At 39.6% G+C, this 19022-nt stretch overlaps 18 non-coding genes across 18 annotated transcripts; all 18 read right to left on the minus strand.

The window, feature by feature from the left end:
• Window positions 1-249: 249 nt before the first annotated feature.
• On the minus strand, window positions 250-368 carry LOC128009318 (5S ribosomal RNA). The gene has a single exon (XR_008181032.1). It is a non-coding gene; the product is annotated as a 5S ribosomal RNA (ribosomal RNA).
• A 221-nt stretch (window positions 369-589) lies between these two features.
• LOC128009319 (5S ribosomal RNA) lies at window positions 590-708 on the minus strand. Its single transcript, XR_008181033.1, has one exon. It is a non-coding gene; the product is annotated as a 5S ribosomal RNA (ribosomal RNA).
• A 2586-nt stretch (window positions 709-3294) lies between these two features.
• Window positions 3295-3413, minus strand: LOC128005528 (5S ribosomal RNA). The gene has a single exon (XR_008178176.1). It is a non-coding gene; the product is annotated as a 5S ribosomal RNA (ribosomal RNA).
• A 508-nt stretch (window positions 3414-3921) lies between these two features.
• LOC128009320 (5S ribosomal RNA) lies at window positions 3922-4040 on the minus strand. The gene has a single exon (XR_008181034.1). It is a non-coding gene; the product is annotated as a 5S ribosomal RNA (ribosomal RNA).
• Window positions 4041-4551: 511 nt separating this feature from the next.
• LOC128009321 (5S ribosomal RNA) lies at window positions 4552-4670 on the minus strand. Its single transcript, XR_008181035.1, has one exon. It is a non-coding gene; the product is annotated as a 5S ribosomal RNA (ribosomal RNA).
• Window positions 4671-4891: 221 nt separating this feature from the next.
• Window positions 4892-5010, minus strand: LOC128002998 (5S ribosomal RNA). The gene has a single exon (XR_008175731.1). It is a non-coding gene; the product is annotated as a 5S ribosomal RNA (ribosomal RNA).
• Window positions 5011-5639: 629 nt separating this feature from the next.
• Window positions 5640-5758, minus strand: LOC128009322 (5S ribosomal RNA). The gene has a single exon (XR_008181036.1). It is a non-coding gene; the product is annotated as a 5S ribosomal RNA (ribosomal RNA).
• A 2582-nt stretch (window positions 5759-8340) lies between these two features.
• On the minus strand, window positions 8341-8459 carry LOC128005530 (5S ribosomal RNA). The gene has a single exon (XR_008178178.1). It is a non-coding gene; the product is annotated as a 5S ribosomal RNA (ribosomal RNA).
• Window positions 8460-8967: 508 nt separating this feature from the next.
• LOC128009323 (5S ribosomal RNA) lies at window positions 8968-9086 on the minus strand. Its single transcript, XR_008181037.1, has one exon. It is a non-coding gene; the product is annotated as a 5S ribosomal RNA (ribosomal RNA).
• A 511-nt stretch (window positions 9087-9597) lies between these two features.
• On the minus strand, window positions 9598-9714 carry LOC128004630 (5S ribosomal RNA). The gene has a single exon (XR_008177316.1). It is a non-coding gene; the product is annotated as a 5S ribosomal RNA (ribosomal RNA).
• A 221-nt stretch (window positions 9715-9935) lies between these two features.
• Window positions 9936-10054, minus strand: LOC128003000 (5S ribosomal RNA). The gene has a single exon (XR_008175732.1). It is a non-coding gene; the product is annotated as a 5S ribosomal RNA (ribosomal RNA).
• Window positions 10055-10684: 630 nt separating this feature from the next.
• Window positions 10685-10803, minus strand: LOC128009324 (5S ribosomal RNA). Its single transcript, XR_008181038.1, has one exon. It is a non-coding gene; the product is annotated as a 5S ribosomal RNA (ribosomal RNA).
• A 2583-nt stretch (window positions 10804-13386) lies between these two features.
• LOC128005531 (5S ribosomal RNA) lies at window positions 13387-13505 on the minus strand. The gene has a single exon (XR_008178179.1). It is a non-coding gene; the product is annotated as a 5S ribosomal RNA (ribosomal RNA).
• Window positions 13506-14013: 508 nt separating this feature from the next.
• Window positions 14014-14132, minus strand: LOC128009326 (5S ribosomal RNA). Its single transcript, XR_008181040.1, has one exon. It is a non-coding gene; the product is annotated as a 5S ribosomal RNA (ribosomal RNA).
• A 511-nt stretch (window positions 14133-14643) lies between these two features.
• Window positions 14644-14762, minus strand: LOC128009327 (5S ribosomal RNA). The gene has a single exon (XR_008181041.1). It is a non-coding gene; the product is annotated as a 5S ribosomal RNA (ribosomal RNA).
• Window positions 14763-14983: 221 nt separating this feature from the next.
• LOC128003001 (5S ribosomal RNA) lies at window positions 14984-15102 on the minus strand. Its single transcript, XR_008175733.1, has one exon. It is a non-coding gene; the product is annotated as a 5S ribosomal RNA (ribosomal RNA).
• Window positions 15103-15731: 629 nt separating this feature from the next.
• LOC128009328 (5S ribosomal RNA) lies at window positions 15732-15850 on the minus strand. Its single transcript, XR_008181042.1, has one exon. It is a non-coding gene; the product is annotated as a 5S ribosomal RNA (ribosomal RNA).
• A 2582-nt stretch (window positions 15851-18432) lies between these two features.
• On the minus strand, window positions 18433-18551 carry LOC128005532 (5S ribosomal RNA). Its single transcript, XR_008178180.1, has one exon. It is a non-coding gene; the product is annotated as a 5S ribosomal RNA (ribosomal RNA).
• Between the last annotated feature and the right edge of the window lie 471 nt (window positions 18552-19022).

Below are 19022 nucleotides of genomic sequence, written 5' to 3' on the forward strand. Positions count from 1 at the left end.
GCAGTCTCTCATCAAAGTACTAACCAGACCTAAACCTGCTAAGATTCAGAGATCGGGCATTGACTCTATTTTTTGGCAAAATTATTATATACTAAGTGAAAAATGTCCAAAAAGCTTACAGCACCTGGTATTAACAGGCAGTCTCCCATCCATGTACTAACCAGGCCCAAACCTGCTAAGATTCAGAGATCGGGCATTGACTCTATTTTTTTGCCAAATTATTATATACTAAGTGAAAAATTTCCAAAAAGCTTACAGCACCTGGTATTCCCAGGCGGTCTCCCATCCAAGTACTAACCAGGCCCAAACCTGCTTAGCTTCCGAGATCAGACGAGATCGGGCATAGCCAGGTTGGTATGGCCGTAAGCGAAGTCTGCTGCAAAGAGAGGGCTATTTAAAGAGCAGCCAATCTTATCGCCAGTACATTATATAAGTAGGAAAGAAAGCCCAAAAGCTTAAAGCACCTGGTATTCCTAGGCAGTCTCTCATCAAAGTACTAACCAGACCTAAACCTGCTAAGATTCAGAGATCGGGCATTGACTCTATTTTTTGGCAAAATTATTATAAACTAAGTGAAAAATGTCCAAAAAGCTTACAGCACCTGGTATTCCCAGGCGGTCTCCCATCCAAGTACTAACCAGGCCCAAACCTGCTTAGCTTCCGAGATCAGACGAGATCGGGCATAGCCAGGTTGGTATGGCCGTAAGCGAAGTCTGCTGCAAAGAGAGGGCTATTTAAAGAGCAGCCAATCTTATCGCCAGTACATTATATAAGTAGGAAAGAAAGCCCAAAAGCTTAAAGCACCTGGTATTCCTAGGCAGTCTCTCATCAAAGTACTAACCAGACCTAAACCTGCTAAGATTCAGAGATCGGGCATTGACTCTATTTTTTGGCAAAATTATTATATACTAAGTGAAAAATGTCCAAAAAGCTTACAGCACCTGGTATTAACAGGCAGTCTCCCATCCATGTACTAACCAGGCCCAAACCTGCTAAGATTCAGAGATCGGGCATTGACTCTATTTTTTTGCCAAATTATTATATACTAAGTGAAAAATTTCCAAAAAGCTTACAGCACCTGGTATTCCCAGGCGGTCTCCCATCCAAGTACTAACCAGGCCCAAACCTGCTTAGCTTCCGAGATCAGACGAGATTTTTTTTTTTTTTTTTTTTTTTTTTTTTTTTTTTTTTATTAACAAATTTAAAATATTTCATTAAAAACATTGTACACATTTTCCACAGAAGCATAACAAACAAAAACAATAATTATTTGCCACAGGTTTGATAAAAGCCATTTCTCTAAACACCAAACACATTTATTTCACTTTACATTCAATAAATAACCTTTTATCTCCATTTTTCTTTTTGAAATACAATTAAGGCATTAGCATACCATGATACAATGTATAAAAACATTATAATAATAAATAATAATACAAATTTAAACCAAACATTGTATTCTTAGTCTACCTCCTCCTCCTCATCTTCCCTCAACACTTGAAATTTATTCTCAAACAAATGTTTCCCCTTATTGTATTTTTCCCTAAAATGTCTTTTTTTTTCTGGCCACATTCACATTTGGTATTACCTTAAGGGTTCTCCTTCTTAATGTCACCCTTTTGTCCTTTCTATCATCCATTCTGTCCACTCCTTTCTCCTCTTCAGTTATCTCTTGCATTTCCTCCTCCTTTTCTTTTAGTCCTTGGTTCTCCATTTCCTCCAATGCCCCTTGTGTTACTTCCTGTGATGTCAATATTCCTTTGTCCATTTCTCCTTCCAGCCTTTTCTCTTCCAATTCCATTTCTTTCTCCTCTTCAGTTATCTCTTGCATTTCCTCCTCCTTTTCTTTTAATCCTTGGTTCTCCATTTCCTCCAATACCCCTTGTGTTACTTCCTGTGATGTCAATATTCCTTTGTCCATTTCTCCTTCCAGCCTTTTCTCTTCCAATTCCTTCTTATTTTCCACAATAGCCTCTTTATTCACACCATCCTCTTCCTCATTCTCTCCACCATTTTGTAATTCAGTTTCTTTTGACATTCGCCCTCCTACACCTTCTGACTCTTTATTTTGAATTTCATTCTCCATCCAACACTCACATCTTATGATCACCTTTCTGCAATCCGGGCACTTAATTGCATCGCAATCCCTTGCGTAATGACCCTGGCCATTGCACTGATGACATTTAAAATCTGGACAGTCTTTGAACACATGTCCCGGATTCATGCACAATCGACAGGTTTTAACCTGACGATCATGCATGATCCTGAAATACTGTGTTCCCTCCTCCGTATCAAACTTTGTACTGTATGGCAGAGACACTACTTCTTTAGGAAATTTCACCCTTAGGTACCTTGTACCATCCGCAATGTCTGTGCCTGGATACATTCTTCTTATGATGTCTGAAACAGGTGTTACGCCCCAATTTTGTAATTTAATTAAAATGTCAGAGTCCTCAATATAGGCTGGCAAATGTATGAAAGAAACCACATACTCCCTTGTTTTCAGTTGTCGAATCTCACACAGTTTTCCTTTTATCATTAATCCTTCATCTAATCCATCGCACGCCTCCCTGTTTATCAGTGTAATTTCATATTCTTTTACTTGCCTTGGTCTGACTGCTAGAATCTTTCCTCCTCCAATCCTTTCGTTCACTGCTTTGATAATGTCCTCTGCTCTTGCATCTCTCTGATCCGCCATGTCAACAATTACTGTAGCCTCTTTAGAGTAAATCCTCTTGTTATAATCCATTCGTCCTTGTCCATCTCGTTGTTCTTTATCCATTTCTTTGTCTGTTAGCACTCGTCTTCCTCCTGCCATGTCCACTTCTTTGCCATGTAATCCATCCATTTTTCAAACAAAAGAAAAATTTCTCCCCAGACAGCAAACTGCTGCTGGGAAGTATAAAAACTAAAACAAACAAAAATCAATAAGTTGCAAAAGAAATAAATCTTTACGCAGATAAAACAAAACAAAAAACACAAGGTGAGCCTCTCTCACCTACTGCCTACTACAAACTGCCAACTCACTTCCTGTGTGGCTCACTAGCGTTGCCAGGTTGGTTTGGCCGTAAGCGAAGTTTGCTGCAAAGAGAGGGCTATTTAAAGACCAGCCAATCTTATCGCCAGTACATTATATAAGTAGGAAAGAAAACCCAAAAACTTAAAGCACCTGGTATTCCTAGGCAGTCTCTCATCAAAGTACTAACCAGACCTAAACCTGCTAAGATTCAGAGATCGGGCATTGACTCTATTTTATGGCAAAATTATTATAAACTAAGTGAAAAATGTCCAAAAAGCTTACAGCACCTGGTATTCCCAGGCGGTCTCCCATCCAAGTACTAACCAGGACCAAACCTGCTTAGCTTCCGAGATCAGACGAGATCGGCCAAAGCCAGGTTGGCATGGCTGTAAGCGAAGTCTGCTGCAAAGAGAGGGCTATTTAAAGAGCAGCCAATCTTATCGCCAGTACATTATATAAGTAGGAAAGAAAGCCCAAAAGCTTAAAGCACCTGGTATTCCTGGGCAGTCTCTCATCAAAGTACTAACCAGACCTAAACCTGCTAAGATTCAGAGATCGGGCATTGACTCTTTTTTTTTTTTTTTTTTTTAATGAAAGATTATTATATAATTCGTGAAATTTTCCAAAAAGATTAAAGCACCTGGTATTCCCAGGCAGTCTCCCATCCATGTACTAACCAGGCCCACAGCTGCAAATATTCAGAGATCGGGCATTGACTCTATTTTTTGGCAAAATTATTATATACTAAGTGAAAAATGTCCAAAAAGCTTACAGCACCTGGTATTAAGAGGCAGTCTCCCATCCATGTACTAACCAGGCCCAAACCTGCTAAGATTCAGAGATCCGGCATTGACTCTATTTTTTGGCAAAATTATTATATACTAAGTGAAAAATTTCCAAAAAGCTTACAGCACCTGGTATTCCCAGGCGGTCTCCCATCCAAGTACTAACCAGGCCCAAACCTGCTTAGCTTCCGAGATCAGACGAGATCGGGCATAGCCAGGTTGGTATGGCCGTAAGCGAAGTCTGTTGCAAAGAGAGGGCTATTTAAAGACCAGCCAATCTTATCGCCAGTACATTATATAAGTAGGAAAGAAAACCCAAAAGCTTAAAGCACCTGGTATTCCTAGGCAGTCTCTCATCAAAGTACTAACCAGACCTAAACCTGCTAAGATTCAGAGATCGGGCATTGACTCTTTTTTTTTTTTTTTTTTTTTTTAATGAAAGATTATTATATAATTCGTGAAATTTTCCAAAAAGATTAAAGCACCTGGTATTCCCAGGCAGTCTCCCATCCATGTACTAACCACGCCCAAAGCTGCAAATATTCAGAGATCGGGCATTGACTCTATTTTTTGGCAAAATTATTATATACTAAGTGAAAAATGTCCAAAAAGCTTACAGCACCTGGTATTAACAGGCAGTCTCCCATCCATGTACTAACCAGGCCCAAACCTGCTAAGATTCAGAGATCCGGCATTGACTCTATTTTTTGGCAAAATTATTATATACTAAGTGAAAAATTTCCAAAAAGCTTACAGCACCTGGTATTCCCAGGCGGTCTCCCATCCAAGTACTAACCAGGCCCAAACCTGCTTAGCTTCCGAGATCAGACGAGATCGGGCATAGCCAGGTTGGTATGGCCGTAAGCGAAGTCTGCTGCAATGAGAGGGCTATTTAAAGACCAGCCAATCTTATCGCCAGTACATTATATAAGTAGGAAAGAAAACCCAAAAGCTTAAAGCACCTGGTATTCCTAGGCAGTCTCTCATCAAAGTACTAACCAGACCTAAACCTGCTAAGATTCAGAAATCGGGCATTGACTCTATTTTTTGGCAAAATTATTATAAACTAAGTGAAAAATTTCCAAAAAGCTTACAGTACCTGGTATTCCCAGGCGGTCTCCCATCCAAGTACTAACCAGGCCCAAACCTGCTTAGCTTCCGAGATCAGACGAGATCGGGCATAGCCAGGTTGGTATGGCGGTAAGCGAAGTCCTCTGCAAAGAGAGGGCTATTTAAAGAGCAGCCAATCTTATCGCCAGTACATTATATAAGTAGGAAAGAAAACCCAAAAGCTTAAAGCACCTGGTATTCCTAGGCAGTCTCTCATCAAAGTACTAACCAGACCTAAACCTGCTAAGATTCAGAGATCGGGCATTGACTCTTTTTTTTTTTTTTTTTTTTTTAATGAAAGATTATTATATAATTCGTGAAATTTTCCAAAAAGATTAAAGCACCTGGTATTCCCAGGCAGTCTCCCATCCATGTACTAACCAGGCCCAAACCTGCTAAGATTCAGAGATCGGGCATTGACTCTATTTTTTGGCAAAATTATTATATACTAAGTGAAAAATTTCCAAAAAGCTTACAGCACCTGGTATTCCCAGGCGGTCTCCCATCCAAGTACTAACCAGGCCCAAACCTGCTAAGATTCAGAGGTCGGGCATTGACTCTAGTAGGAAGTAGGAAAGAAAACCCAAAAGCTTAAAGCACCTGGTATTCCTAGGCAGTCTCTCATCAAAGTACTAACCAGACCTAAACCTGCTAAGATTCAGAGATCGGGCATTGACTCTATTTTTTGGCAAAATTATTATAAACTAAGTGAAAAATGTCCAAAAAGCTTACAGCACCTGGTATTCCCAGGCGGTCTCCCATCCAAGTACTAACCAGGCCCAAACCTGCTTAGCTTCCGAGATCAGACGAGATCGGGCATAGCCAGGTTGGTATGGCCGTAAGCGAAGTCTGCTGCAAAGAGAGGGCTATTTAAAGAGCAGCCAATCTTATCGCCAGTACATTATATAAGTAGGAAAGAAAGCCCAAAAGCTTAAAGCACCTGGTATTCCTAGGCAGTCTCTCATCAAAGTACTAACCAGACCTAAACCTGCTAAGATTCAGAGATCGGGCATTGACTCTATTTTTTGGCAAAATTATTATATACTAAGTGAAAAATGTCCAAAAAGCTTACAGCACCTGGTATTAACAGGCAGTCTCCCATCCATGTACTAACCAGGCCCAAACCTGCTAAGATTCAGAGATCGGGCATTGACTCTATTTTTTTGCCAAATTATTATATACTAAGTGAAAAATTTCCAAAAAGCTTACAGCACCTGGTATTCCCAGGCGGTCTCCCATCCAAGTACTAACCAGGCCCAAACCTGCTTAGCTTCCGAGATCAGACGAGATTTTTTTTTTTTTTTTTTTATTTTTTTTTTTTTTTATTAACAAATTTAAAATATTTCATTAAAAACATTGTACACATTTTCCACAGAAGCATAACAAACAAAAACAATAATTATTTGCCACAGGTTTGATAAAAGCCATTTCTCTAAACACCAAACACATTTATTTCACTTTACATTCAATAAATAACCTTTTATCTCCATTTTTCTTTTTGAAATACAATTAAGGCATTAGCATACCATGATACAATGTATAAAAACATTATAATAATAAATAATAATACAAATTTAAACCAAACATTGTATTCTTAGTCTACCTCCTCCTCCTCATCTTCCCTCAACACTTGAAATTTATTCTCAAACAAATGTTTCCCCTTATTGTATTTTTCCCTAAAATGTCTTTTTTTTCTGGCCACATTCACATTTGGTATTACCTTAAGGGTTCTCCTTCTTAATGTCACCCTTTTGTCCTTTCTATCATCCATTCTGTCCACTCCTTTCTCCTCTTCAGTTATCTCTTGCATTTCCTCCTCCTTTTCTTTTAGTCCTTGGTTCTCCATTTCCTCCAATGCCCCTTGTGTTACTTCCTGTGATGTCAATATTCCTTTGTCCATTTCTCCTTCCAGCCTTTTCTCTTCCAATTCCATTTCTTTCTCCTCTTCAGTTATCTCTTGCATTTCCTCCTCCTTTTCTTTTAATCCTTGGTTCTCCATTTCCTCCAATACCCCTTGTGTTACTTCCTGTGATGTCAATATTCCTTTGTCCATTTCTCCTTCCAGCCTTTTCTCTTCCAATTCCTTCTTATTTTCCACAATAGCCTCTTTATTCACACCATCCTCTTCCTCATTCTCTCCACCATTTTGTAATTCAGTTTCTTTTGACATTCGCCCTCCTACACCTTCTGACTCTTTATTTTGAATTTCATTCTCCATCCAACACTCACATCTTATGATCACCTTTCTGCAATCCGGGCACTTAATTGCATCGCAATCCCTTGCGTAATGACCCTGGCCATTGCACTGATGACATTTAAAATCTGGACAGTCTTTGAACACATGTCCCGGATTCATGCACAATCGACAGGTTTTAACCTGACGATCATGCATGATCCTGAAATACTGTGTTCCCTCCTCCGTATCAAACTTTGTACTGTATGGCAGAGACACTACTTCTTTAGGAAATTTCACCCTTAGGTACCTTGTACCATCCGCAATGTCTGTGCCTGGATACATTCTTCTTATGATGTCTGAAACAGGTGTTACGCCCCAATTTTGTAATTTAATTAAAATGTCAGAGTCCTCAATATAGGCTGGCAAATGTATGAAAGAAACCACATACTCCCTTGTTTTCAGTTGTCGAATCTCACACAGTTTTCCTTTTATCATTAATCCTTCATCTAATCCATCGCACGCCTCCCTGTTTATCAGTGTAATTTCATATTCTTTTACTTGCCTTGGTCTGACTGCTAGAATCTTTCCTCCTCCAATCCTTTCGTTCACTGCTTTGATAATGTCCTCTGCTCTTGCATCTCTCTGATCCGCCATGTCAACAATTACTGTAGCCTCTTTAGAGTAAATCCTCTTGTTATAATCCATTCGTCCTTGTCCATCTCGTTGTTCTTTATCCATTTCTTTGTCTGTTAGCACTCGTCTTCCTCCTGCCATGTCCACTTCTTTGCCATGTAATCCATCCATTTTTCAAACAAAAGAAAAATTTCTCCCCAGACAGCAAACTGCTGCTGGGAAGTATAAAAACTAAAACAAACAAAAATCAATAAGTTGCAAAAGAAATAAATCTTTACGCAGATAAAACAAAACAAAAAACACAAGGTGAGCCTCTCTCACCTACTGCCTACTACAAACTGCCAACTCACTTCCTGTGTGGCTCACTAGCGTTGCCAGGTTGGTTTGGCCGTAAGCGAAGTTTGCTGCAAAGAGAGGGCTATTTAAAGACCAGCCAATCTTATCGCCAGTACATTATATAAGTAGGAAAGAAAACCCAAAAACTTAAAGCACCTGGTATTCCTAGGCAGTCTCTCATCAAAGTACTAACCAGACCTAAACCTGCTAAGATTCAGAGATCGGGCATTGACTCTATTTTATGGCAAAATTATTATAAACTAAGTGAAAAATGTCCAAAAAGCTTACAGCACCTGGTATTCCCAGGCGGTCTCCCATCCAAGTACTAACCAGGACCAAACCTGCTTAGCTTCCGAGATCAGACGAGATCGGCCAAAGCCAGGTTGGCATGGCTGTAAGCGAAGTCTGCTGCAAAGAGAGGGCTATTTAAAGAGCAGCCAATCTTATCGCCAGTACATTATATAAGTAGGAAAGAAAGCCCAAAAGCTTAAAGCACCTGGTATTCCTGGGCAGTCTCTCATCAAAGTACTAACCAGACCTAAACCTGCTAAGATTCAGAGATCGGGCATTGACTCTTTTTTTTTTTTTTTTTTTTAATGAAAGATTATTATATAATTCGTGAAATTTTCCAAAAAGATTAAAGCACCTGGTATTCCCAGGCAGTCTCCCATCCATGTACTAACCAGGCCCACAGCTGCAAATATTCAGAGATCGGGCATTGACTCTATTTTTTGGCAAAATTATTATATACTAAGTGAAAAATGTCCAAAAAGCTTACAGCACCTGGTATTAAGAGGCAGTCTCCCATCCATGTACTAACCAGGCCCAAACCTGCTAAGATTCAGAGATCCGGCATTGACTCTATTTTTTGGCAAAATTATTATATACTAAGTGAAAAATTTCCAAAAAGCTTACAGCACCTGGTATTCCCAGGCGGTCTCCCATCCAAGTACTAACCAGGCCCAAACCTGCTTAGCTTCCGAGATCAGACGAGATCGGGCATAGCCAGGTTGGTATGGCCGTAAGCGAAGTCTGTTGCAAAGAGAGGGCTATTTAAAGACCAGCCAATCTTATCGCCAGTACATTATATAAGTAGGAAAGAAAACCCAAAAGCTTAAAGCACCTGGTATTCCTAGGCAGTCTCTCATCAAAGTACTAACCAGACCTAAACCTGCTAAGATTCAGAGATCGGGCATTGACTCTTTTTTTTTTTTTTTTTTTTTTTAATGAAAGATTATTATATAATTCGTGAAATTTTCCAAAAAGATTAAAGCACCTGGTATTCCCAGGCAGTCTCCCATCCATGTACTAACCACGCCCAAAGCTGCAAATATTCAGAGATCGGGCATTGACTCTATTTTTTGGCAAAATTATTATATACTAAGTGAAAAATGTCCAAAAAGCTTACAGCACCTGGTATTAACAGGCAGTCTCCCATCCATGTACTAACCAGGCCCAAACCTGCTAAGATTCAGAGATCCGGCATTGACTCTATTTTTTGGCAAAATTATTATATACTAAGTGAAAAATTTCCAAAAAGCTTACAGCACCTGGTATTCCCAGGCGGTCTCCCATCAGTACTAACCAGGCCCAAACCTGCTTAGCTCCCGAGATCAGACGAGATCGGGCATAGCCAGGTTGGTATGGCCGTAAGCGAAGTCTGCTGCAATGAGAGGGCTATTTAAAGACCAGCCAATCTTATCGCCAGTACATTATATAAGTAGGAAAGAAAACCCAAAAGCTTAAAGCACCTGGTATTCCTAGGCAGTCTCTCATCAAAGTACTAACCAGACCTAAACCTGCTAAGATTCAGAAATCGGGCATTGACTCTATTTTTTGGCAAAATTATTATAAACTAAGTGAAAAATTTCCAAAAAGCTTACAGTACCTGGTATTCCCAGGCGGTCTCCCATCCAAGTACTAACCAGGCCCAAACCTGCTTAGCTTCCGAGATCAGACGAGATCGGGCATAGCCAGGTTGGTATGGCGGTAAGCGAAGTCCTCTGCAAAGAGAGGGCTATTTAAAGAGCAGCCAATCTTATCGCCAGTACATTATATAAGTAGGAAAGAAAACCCAAAAGCTTAAAGCACCTGGTATTCCTAGGCAGTCTCTCATCAAAGTACTAACCAGACCTAAACCTGCTAAGATTCAGAGATCGGGCATTGACTCTTTTTTTTTTTTTTTTTTTTTTTAATGAAAGATTATTATATAATTCGTGAAATTTTCCAAAAAGATTAAAGCACCTGGTATTCCCAGGCAGTCTCCCATCCATGTACTAACCAGGCCCAAACCTGCTAAGATTCAGAGATCGGGCATTGACTCTATTTTTTGGCAAAATTATTATATACTAAGTGAAAAATTTCCAAAAAGCTTACAGCACCTGGTATTCCCAGGCGGTCTCCCATCCAAGTACTAACCAGGCCCAAACCTGCTAAGATTCAGAGGTCGGGCATTGACTCTAGTAGGAAGTAGGAAAGAAAACCCAAAAGCTTAAAGCACCTGGTATTCCTAGGCAGTCTCTCATCAAAGTACTAACCAGACCTAAACCTGCTAAGATTCAGAGATCGGGCATTGACTCTATTTTTTGGCAAAATTATTATAAACTAAGTGAAAAATGTCCAAAAAGCTTACAGCACCTGGTATTCCCAGGCGGTCTCCCATCCAAGTACTAACCAGGCCCAAACCTGCTTAGCTTCCGAGATCAGACGAGATCGGGCATAGCCAGGTTGGTATGGCCGTAAGCGAAGTCTGCTGCAAAGAGAGGGCTATTTAAAGAGCAGCCAATCTTATCGCCAGTACATTATATAAGTAGGAAAGAAAGCCCAAAAGCTTAAAGCACCTGGTATTCCTAGGCAGTCTCTCATCAAAGTACTAACCAGACCTAAACCTGCTAAGATTCAGAGATCGGGCATTGACTCTATTTTTTGGCAAAATTATTATATACTAAGTGAAAAATGTCCAAAAAGCTTACAGCACCTGGTATTAACAGGCAGTCTCCCATCCATGTACTAACCAGGCCCAAACCTGCTAAGATTCAGAGATCGGGCATTGACTCTATTTTTTTGCCAAATTATTATATACTAAGTGAAAAATTTCCAAAAAGCTTACAGCACCTGGTATTCCCAGGCGGTCTCCCATCCAAGTACTAACCAGGCCCAAACCTGCTTAGCTTCCGAGATCAGACGAGATTTTTTTTTTTTTTTTTTTTATTTTTTTTTTTTTTTATTAACAAATTTAAAATATTTCATTAAAAACATTGTACACATTTTCCACAGAAGCATAACAAACAAAAACAATAATTATTTGCCACAGGTTTGATAAAAGCCATTTCTCTAAACACCAAACACATTTATTTCACTTTACATTCAATAAATAACCTTTTATCTCCATTTTTCTTTTTGAAATACAATTAAGGCATTAGCATACCATGATACAATGTATAAAAACATTATAATAATAAATAATAATACAAATTTAAACCAAACATTGTATTCTTAGTCTACCTCCTCCTCCTCATCTTCCCTCAACACTTGAAATTTATTCTCAAACAAATGTTTCCCCTTATTGTATTTTTCCCTAAAATGTCTTTTTTTTCTGGCCACATTCACATTTGGTATTACCTTAAGGGTTCTCCTTCTTAATGTCACCCTTTTGTCCTTTCTATCATCCATTCTGTCCACTCCTTTCTCCTCTTCAGTTATCTCTTGCATTTCCTCCTCCTTTTCTTTTAGTCCTTGGTTCTCCATTTCCTCCAATGCCCCTTGTGTTACTTCCTGTGATGTCAATATTCCTTTGTCCATTTCTCCTTCCAGCCTTTTCTCTTCCAATTCCATTTCTTTCTCCTCTTCAGTTATCTCTTGCATTTCCTCCTCCTTTTCTTTTAATCCTTGGTTCTCCATTTCCTCCAATACCCCTTGTGTTACTTCCTGTGATGTCAATATTCCTTTGTCCATTTCTCCTTCCAGCCTTTTCTCTTCCAATTCCTTCTTATTTTCCACAATAGCCTCTTTATTCACACCATCCTCTTCCTCATTCTCTCCACCATTTTGTAATTCAGTTTCTTTTGACATTCGCCCTCCTACACCTTCTGACTCTTTATTTTGAATTTCATTCTCCATCCAACACTCACATCTTATGATCACCTTTCTGCAATCCGGGCACTTAATTGCATCGCAATCCCTTGCGTAATGACCCTGGCCATTGCACTGATGACATTTAAAATCTGGACAGTCTTTGAACACATGTCCCGGATTCATGCACAATCGACAGGTTTTAACCTGACGATCATGCATGATCCTGAAATACTGTGTTCCCTCCTCCGTATCAAACTTTGTACTGTATGGCAGAGACACTACTTCTTTAGGAAATTTCACCCTTAGGTACCTTGTACCATCCGCAATGTCTGTGCCTGGATACATTCTTCTTATGATGTCTGAAACAGGTGTTACGCCCCAATTTTGTAATTTAATTAAAATGTCAGAGTCCTCAATATAGGCTGGCAAATGTATGAAAGAAACCACATACTCCCTTGTTTTCAGTTGTCGAATCTCACACAGTTTTCCTTTTATCATTAATCCTTCATCTAATCCATCGCACGCCTCCCTGTTTATCAGTGTAATTTCATATTCTTTTACTTGCCTTGGTCTGACTGCTAGAATCTTTCCTCCTCCAATCCTTTCGTTCACTGCTTTGATAATGTCCTCTGCTCTTGCATCTCTCTGATCCGCCATGTCAACAATTACTGTAGCCTCTTTAGAGTAAATCCTCTTGTTATAATCCATTCGTCCTTGTCCATCTCGTTGTTCTTTATCCATTTCTTTGTCTGTTAGCACTCGTCTTCCTCCTGCCATGTCCACTTCTTTGCCATGTAATCCATCCATTTTTCAAACAAAAGAAAAATTTCTCCCCAGACAGCAAACTGCTGCTGGGAAGTATAAAAACTAAAACAAACAAAAATCAATAAGTTGCAAAAGAAATAAATCTTTACGCAGATAAAACAAAACAAAAAACACAAGGTGAGCCTCTCTCACCTACTGCCTACTACAAACTGCCAACTCACTTCCTGTGTGGCTCACTAGCGTTGCCAGGTTGGTTTGGCCGTAAGCGAAGTTTGCTGCAAAGAGAGGGCTATTTAAAGACCAGCCAATCTTATCGCCAGTACATTATATAAGTAGGAAAGAAAACCCAAAAACTTAAAGCACCTGGTATTCCTAGGCAGTCTCTCATCAAAGTACTAACCAGACCTAAACCTGCTAAGATTCAGAGATCGGGCATTGACTCTATTTTATGGCAAAATTATTATAAACTAAGTGAAAAATGTCCAAAAAGCTTACAGCACCTGGTATTCCCAGGCGGTCTCCCATCCAAGTACTAACCAGGACCAAACCTGCTTAGCTTCCGAGATCAGACGAGATCGGCCAAAGCCAGGTTGGCATGGCTGTAAGCGAAGTCTGCTGCAAAGAGAGGGCTATTTAAAGAGCAGCCAATCTTATCGCCAGTACATTATATAAGTAGGAAAGAAAGCCCAAAAGCTTAAAGCACCTGGTATTCCTGGGCAGTCTCTCATCAAAGTACTAACCAGACCTAAACCTGCTAAGATTCAGAGATCGGGCATTGACTCTTTTTTTTTTTTTTTTTTTTAATGAAAGATTATTATATAATTCGTGAAATTTTCCAAAAAGATTAAAGCACCTGGTATTCCCAGGCAGTCTCCCATCCATGTACTAACCAGGCCCACAGCTGCAAATATTCAGAGATCGGGCATTGACTCTATTTTTTGGCAAAATTATTATATACTAAGTGAAAAATGTCCAAAAAGCTTACAGCACCTGGTATTAAGAGGCAGTCTCCCATCCATGTACTAACCAGGCCCAAACCTGCTAAGATTCAGAGATCCGGCATTGACTCTATTTTTTGGCAAAATTATTATATACTAAGTGAAAAATTTCCAAAAAGCTTACAGCACCTGGTATTCCCAGGCGGTCTCCCATCCAAGTACTAACCAGGCCCAAACCTGCTTAGCTTCCGAGATCAGACGAGATCGGGCATAGCCAGGTTGGTATGGCCGTAAGCGAAGTCTGTTGCAAAGAGAGGGCTATTTAAAGACCAGCCAATCTTATCGCCAGTACATTATATAAGTAGGAAAGAAAACCCAAAAGCTTAAAGCACCTGGTATTCCTAGGCAGTCTCTCATCAAAGTACTAACCAGACCTAAACCTGCTAAGATTCAGAGATCGGGCATTGACTCTTTTTTTTTTTTTTTTTTTTTTTAATGAAAGATTATTATATAATTCGTGAAATTTTCCAAAAAGATTAAAGCACCTGGTATTCCCAGGCAGTCTCCCATCCATGTACTAACCACGCCCAAAGCTGCAAATATTCAGAGATCGGGCATTGACTCTATTTTTTGGCAAAATTATTATATACTAAGTGAAAAATGTCCAAAAAGCTTACAGCACCTGGTATTAACAGGCAGTCTCCCATCCATGTACTAACCAGGCCCAAACCTGCTAAGATTCAGAGATCCGGCATTGACTCTATTTTTTGGCAAAATTATTATATACTAAGTGAAAAATTTCCAAAAAGCTTACAGCACCTGGTATTCCCAGGCGGTCTCCCATCCAAGTACTAACCAGGCCCAAACCTGCTTAGCTTCCGAGATCAGACGAGATCGGGCATAGCCAGGTTGGTATGGCCGTAAGCGAAGTCTGCTGCAATGAGAGGGCTATTTAAAGACCAGCCAATCTTATCGCCAGTACATTATATAAGTAGGAAAGAAAACCCAAAAGCTTAAAGCACCTGGTATTCCTAGGCAGTCTCTCATCAAAGTACTAACCAGACCTAAACCTGCTAAGATTCAGAAATCGGGCATTGACTCTATTTTTTGGCAAAATTATTATAAACTAAGTGAAAAATTTCCAAAAAGCTTACAGTACCTGGTATTCCCAGGCGGTCTCCCATCCAAGTACTAACCAGGCCCAAACCTGCTTAGCTTCCGAGATCAGACGAGATCGGGCATAGCCAGGTTGGTATGGCGGTAAGCGAAGTCCTCTGCAAAGAGAGGGCTATTTAAAGAGCAGCCAATCTTATCGCCAGTACATTATATAAGTAGGAAAGAAAACCCAAAAGCTTAAAGCACCTGGTATTCCTAGGCAGTCTCTCATCAAAGTACTAACCAGACCTAAACCTGCTAAGATTCAGAGATCGGGCATTGACTCTTTTTTTTTTTTTTTTTTTTTTAATGAAAGATTATTATATAATTCGTGAAATTTTCCAAAAAGATTAAAGCACCTGGTATTCCCAGGCAGTCTCCCATCCATGTACTAACCAGGCCCAAACCTGCTAAGATTCAGAGATCGGGCATTGACTCTATTTTTTGGCAAAATTATTATATACTAAGTGAAAAATTTCCAAAAAGCTTACAGCACCTGGTATTCCCAGGCGGTCTCCCATCCAAGTACTAACCAGGCCCAAACCTGCTAAGATTCAGAGGTCGGGCATTGACTCTAGTAGGAAGTAGGAAAGAAAACCCAAAAGCTTAAAGCACCTGGTATTCCTAGGCAGTCTCTCATCAAAGTACTAACCAGACCTAAACCTGCTAAGATTCAGAGATCGGGCATTGACTCTATTTTTTGGCAAAATTATTATAAACTAAGTGAAAAATGTCCAAAAAGCTTACAGCACCTGGTATTCCCAGGCGGTCTCCCATCCAAGTACTAACCAGGCCCAAACCTGCTTAGCTTCCGAGATCAGACGAGATCGGGCATAGCCAGGTTGGTATGGCCGTAAGCGAAGTCTGCTGCAAAGAGAGGGCTATTTAAAGAGCAGCCAATCTTATCGCCAGTACATTATATAAGTAGGAAAGAAAGCCCAAAAGCTTAAAGCACCTGGTATTCCTAGGCAGTCTCTCATCAAAGTACTAACCAGACCTAAACCTGCTAAGATTCAGAGATCGGGCATTGACTCTATTTTTTGGCAAAATTATTATATACTAAGTGAAAAATGTCCAAAAAGCTTACAGCACCTGGTATTAACAGGCAGTCTCCCATCCATGTACTAACCAGGCCCAAACCTGCTAAGATTCAGAGATCGGGCATTGACTCTATTTTTTTGCCAAATTATTATATACTAAGTGAAAAATTTCCAAAAAGCTTACAGCACCTGGTATTCCCAGGCGGTCTCCCATCCAAGTACTAACCAGGCCCAAACCTGCTTAGCTTCCGAGATCAGACGAGATTTTTTTTTTTTTTTTTTTATTTTTTTTTTTTTTTATTAACAAATTTAAAATATTTCATTAAAAACATTGTACACATTTTCCACAGAAGCATAACAAACAAAAACAATAATTATTTGCCACAGGTTTGATAAAAGCCATTTCTCTAAACACCAAACACATTTATTTCACTTTACATTCAATAAATAACCTTTTATCTCCATTTTTCTTTTTGAAATACAATTAAGGCATTAGCATACCATGATACAATGTATAAAAACATTATAATAATAAATAATAATACAAATTTAAACCAAACATTGTATTCTTAGTCTACCTCCTCCTCCTCATCTTCCCTCAACACTTGAAATTTATTCTCAAACAAATGTTTCCCCTTATTGTATTTTTCCCTAAAATGTCTTTTTTTTCTGGCCACATTCACATTTGGTATTACCTTAAGGGTTCTCCTTCTTAATGTCACCCTTTTGTCCTTTCTATCATCCATTCTGTCCACTCCTTTCTCCTCTTCAGTTATCTCTTGCATTTCCTCCTCCTTTTCTTTTAGTCCTTGGTTCTCCATTTCCTCCAATGCCCCTTGTGTTACTTCCTGTGATGTCAATATTCCTTTGTCCATTTCTCCTTCCAGCCTTTTCTCTTCCAATTCCATTTCTTTCTCCTCTTCAGTTATCTCTTGCATTTCCTCCTCCTTTTCTTTTAATCCTTGGTTCTCCATTTCCTCCAATACCCCTTGTGTTACTTCCTGTGATGTCAATATTCCTTTGTCCATTTCTCCTTCCAGCCTTTTCTCTTCCAATTCCTTCTTATTTTCCACAATAGCCTCTTTATTCACACCATCCTCTTCCTCATTCTCTCCACCATTTTGTAATTCAGTTTCTTTTGACATTCGCCCTCCTACACCTTCTGACTCTTTATTTTGAATTTCATTCTCCATCCAACACTCACATCTTATGATCACCTTTCTGCAATCCGGGCACTTAATTGCATCGCAATCCCTTGCGTAATGACCCTGGCCATTGCACTGATGACATTTAAAATCTGGACAGTCTTTGAACACATGTCCCGGATTCATGCACAATCGACAGGTTTTAACCTGACGATCATGCATGATCCTGAAATACTGTGTTCCCTCCTCCGTATCAAACTTTGTACTGTATGGCAGAGACACTACTTCTTTAGGAAATTTCACCCTTAGGTACCTTGTACCATCCGCAATGTCTGTGCCTGGATACATTCTTCTTATGATGTCTGAAACAGGTGTTACGCCCCAATTTTGTAATTTAATTAAAATGTCAGAGTCCTCAATATAGGCTGGCAAATGTATGAAAGAAACCACATACTCCCTTGTTTTCAGTTGTCGAATCTCACACAGTTTTCCTTTTATCATTAATCCTTCATCTAATCCATCGCACGCCTCCCTGTTTATCAGTGTAATTTCATATTCTTTTACTTGCCTTGGTCTGACTGCTAGAATCTTTCCTCCTCCAATCCTTTCGTTCACTGCTTTGATAATGTCCTCTGCTCTTGCATCTCTCTGATCCGCCATGTCAACAATTACTGTAGCCTCTTTAGAGTAAATCCTCTTGTTATAATCCATTCGTCCTTGTCCATCTCGTTGTTCTTTATCCATTTCTTTGTCTGTTAGCACTCGTCTTCCTCCTGCCATGTCCACTTCTTTGCCATGTAATCCATCCATTTTTCAAACAAAAGAAAAATTTCTCCCCAGACAGCAAACTGCTGCTGGGAAGTATAAAAACTAAAACAAACAAAAATCAATAAGTTGCAAAAGAAATAAATCTTTACGCAGATAAAACAAAACAAAAAACACAAGGTGAGCCTCTCTCACCTACTGCCTACTACAAACTGCCAACTCACTTCCTGTGTGGCTCACTAGCGTTGCCAGGTTGGTTTGGCCGTAAGCGAAGTTTGCTGCAAAGAGAGGGCTATTTAAAGACCAGCCAATCTTATCGCCAGTACATTATATAAGTAGGAAAGAAAACCCAAAAACTTAAAGCACCTGGTATTCCTAGGCAGTCTCTCATCAAAGTACTAACCAGACCTAAACCTGCTAAGATTCAGAGATCGGGCATTGACTCTATTTTATGGCAAAATTATTATAAACTAAGTGAAAAATGTCCAAAAAGCTTACAGCACCTGGTATTCCCAGGCGGTCTCCCATCCAAGTACTAACCAGGACCAAACCTGCTTAGCTTCCGAGATCAGACGAGATCGGCCAAAGCCAGGTTGGCATGGCTGTAAGCGAAGTCTGCTGCAAAGAGAGGGCTATTTAAAGAGCAGCCAATCTTATCGCCAGTACATTATATAAGTAGGAAAGAAAGCCCAAAAGCTTAAAGCACCTGGTATTCCTGGGCAGTCTCTCATCAAAGTACTAACCAGACCTAAACCTGCTAAGATTCAGAGATCGGGCATTGACTCTTTTTTTTTTTTTTTTTTTTAATGAAAGATTATTATATAATTCGTGAAATTTTCCAAAAAGATTAAAGCACCTGGTATTCCCAGGCAGTCTCCCATCCATGTACTAACCAGGCCCACAGCTGCAAATATTCAGAGATCGGGCATTGACTCTATTTTTTGGCAAAATTATTATATACTAAGTGAAAAATGTCCAAAAAGCTTACAGCACCTGGTATTAAGAGGCAGTCTCCCATCCATGTACTAACCAGGCCCAAACCTGCTAAGATTCAGAGATCCGGCATTGACTCTATTTTTTG

This window comes from Carassius gibelio, chromosome B22 (assembly GCF_023724105.1).
Source record: "Carassius gibelio isolate Cgi1373 ecotype wild population from Czech Republic chromosome B22, carGib1.2-hapl.c, whole genome shotgun sequence".
Classification (NCBI taxonomy): domain Eukaryota; kingdom Metazoa; phylum Chordata; class Actinopteri; order Cypriniformes; family Cyprinidae; genus Carassius; species Carassius gibelio.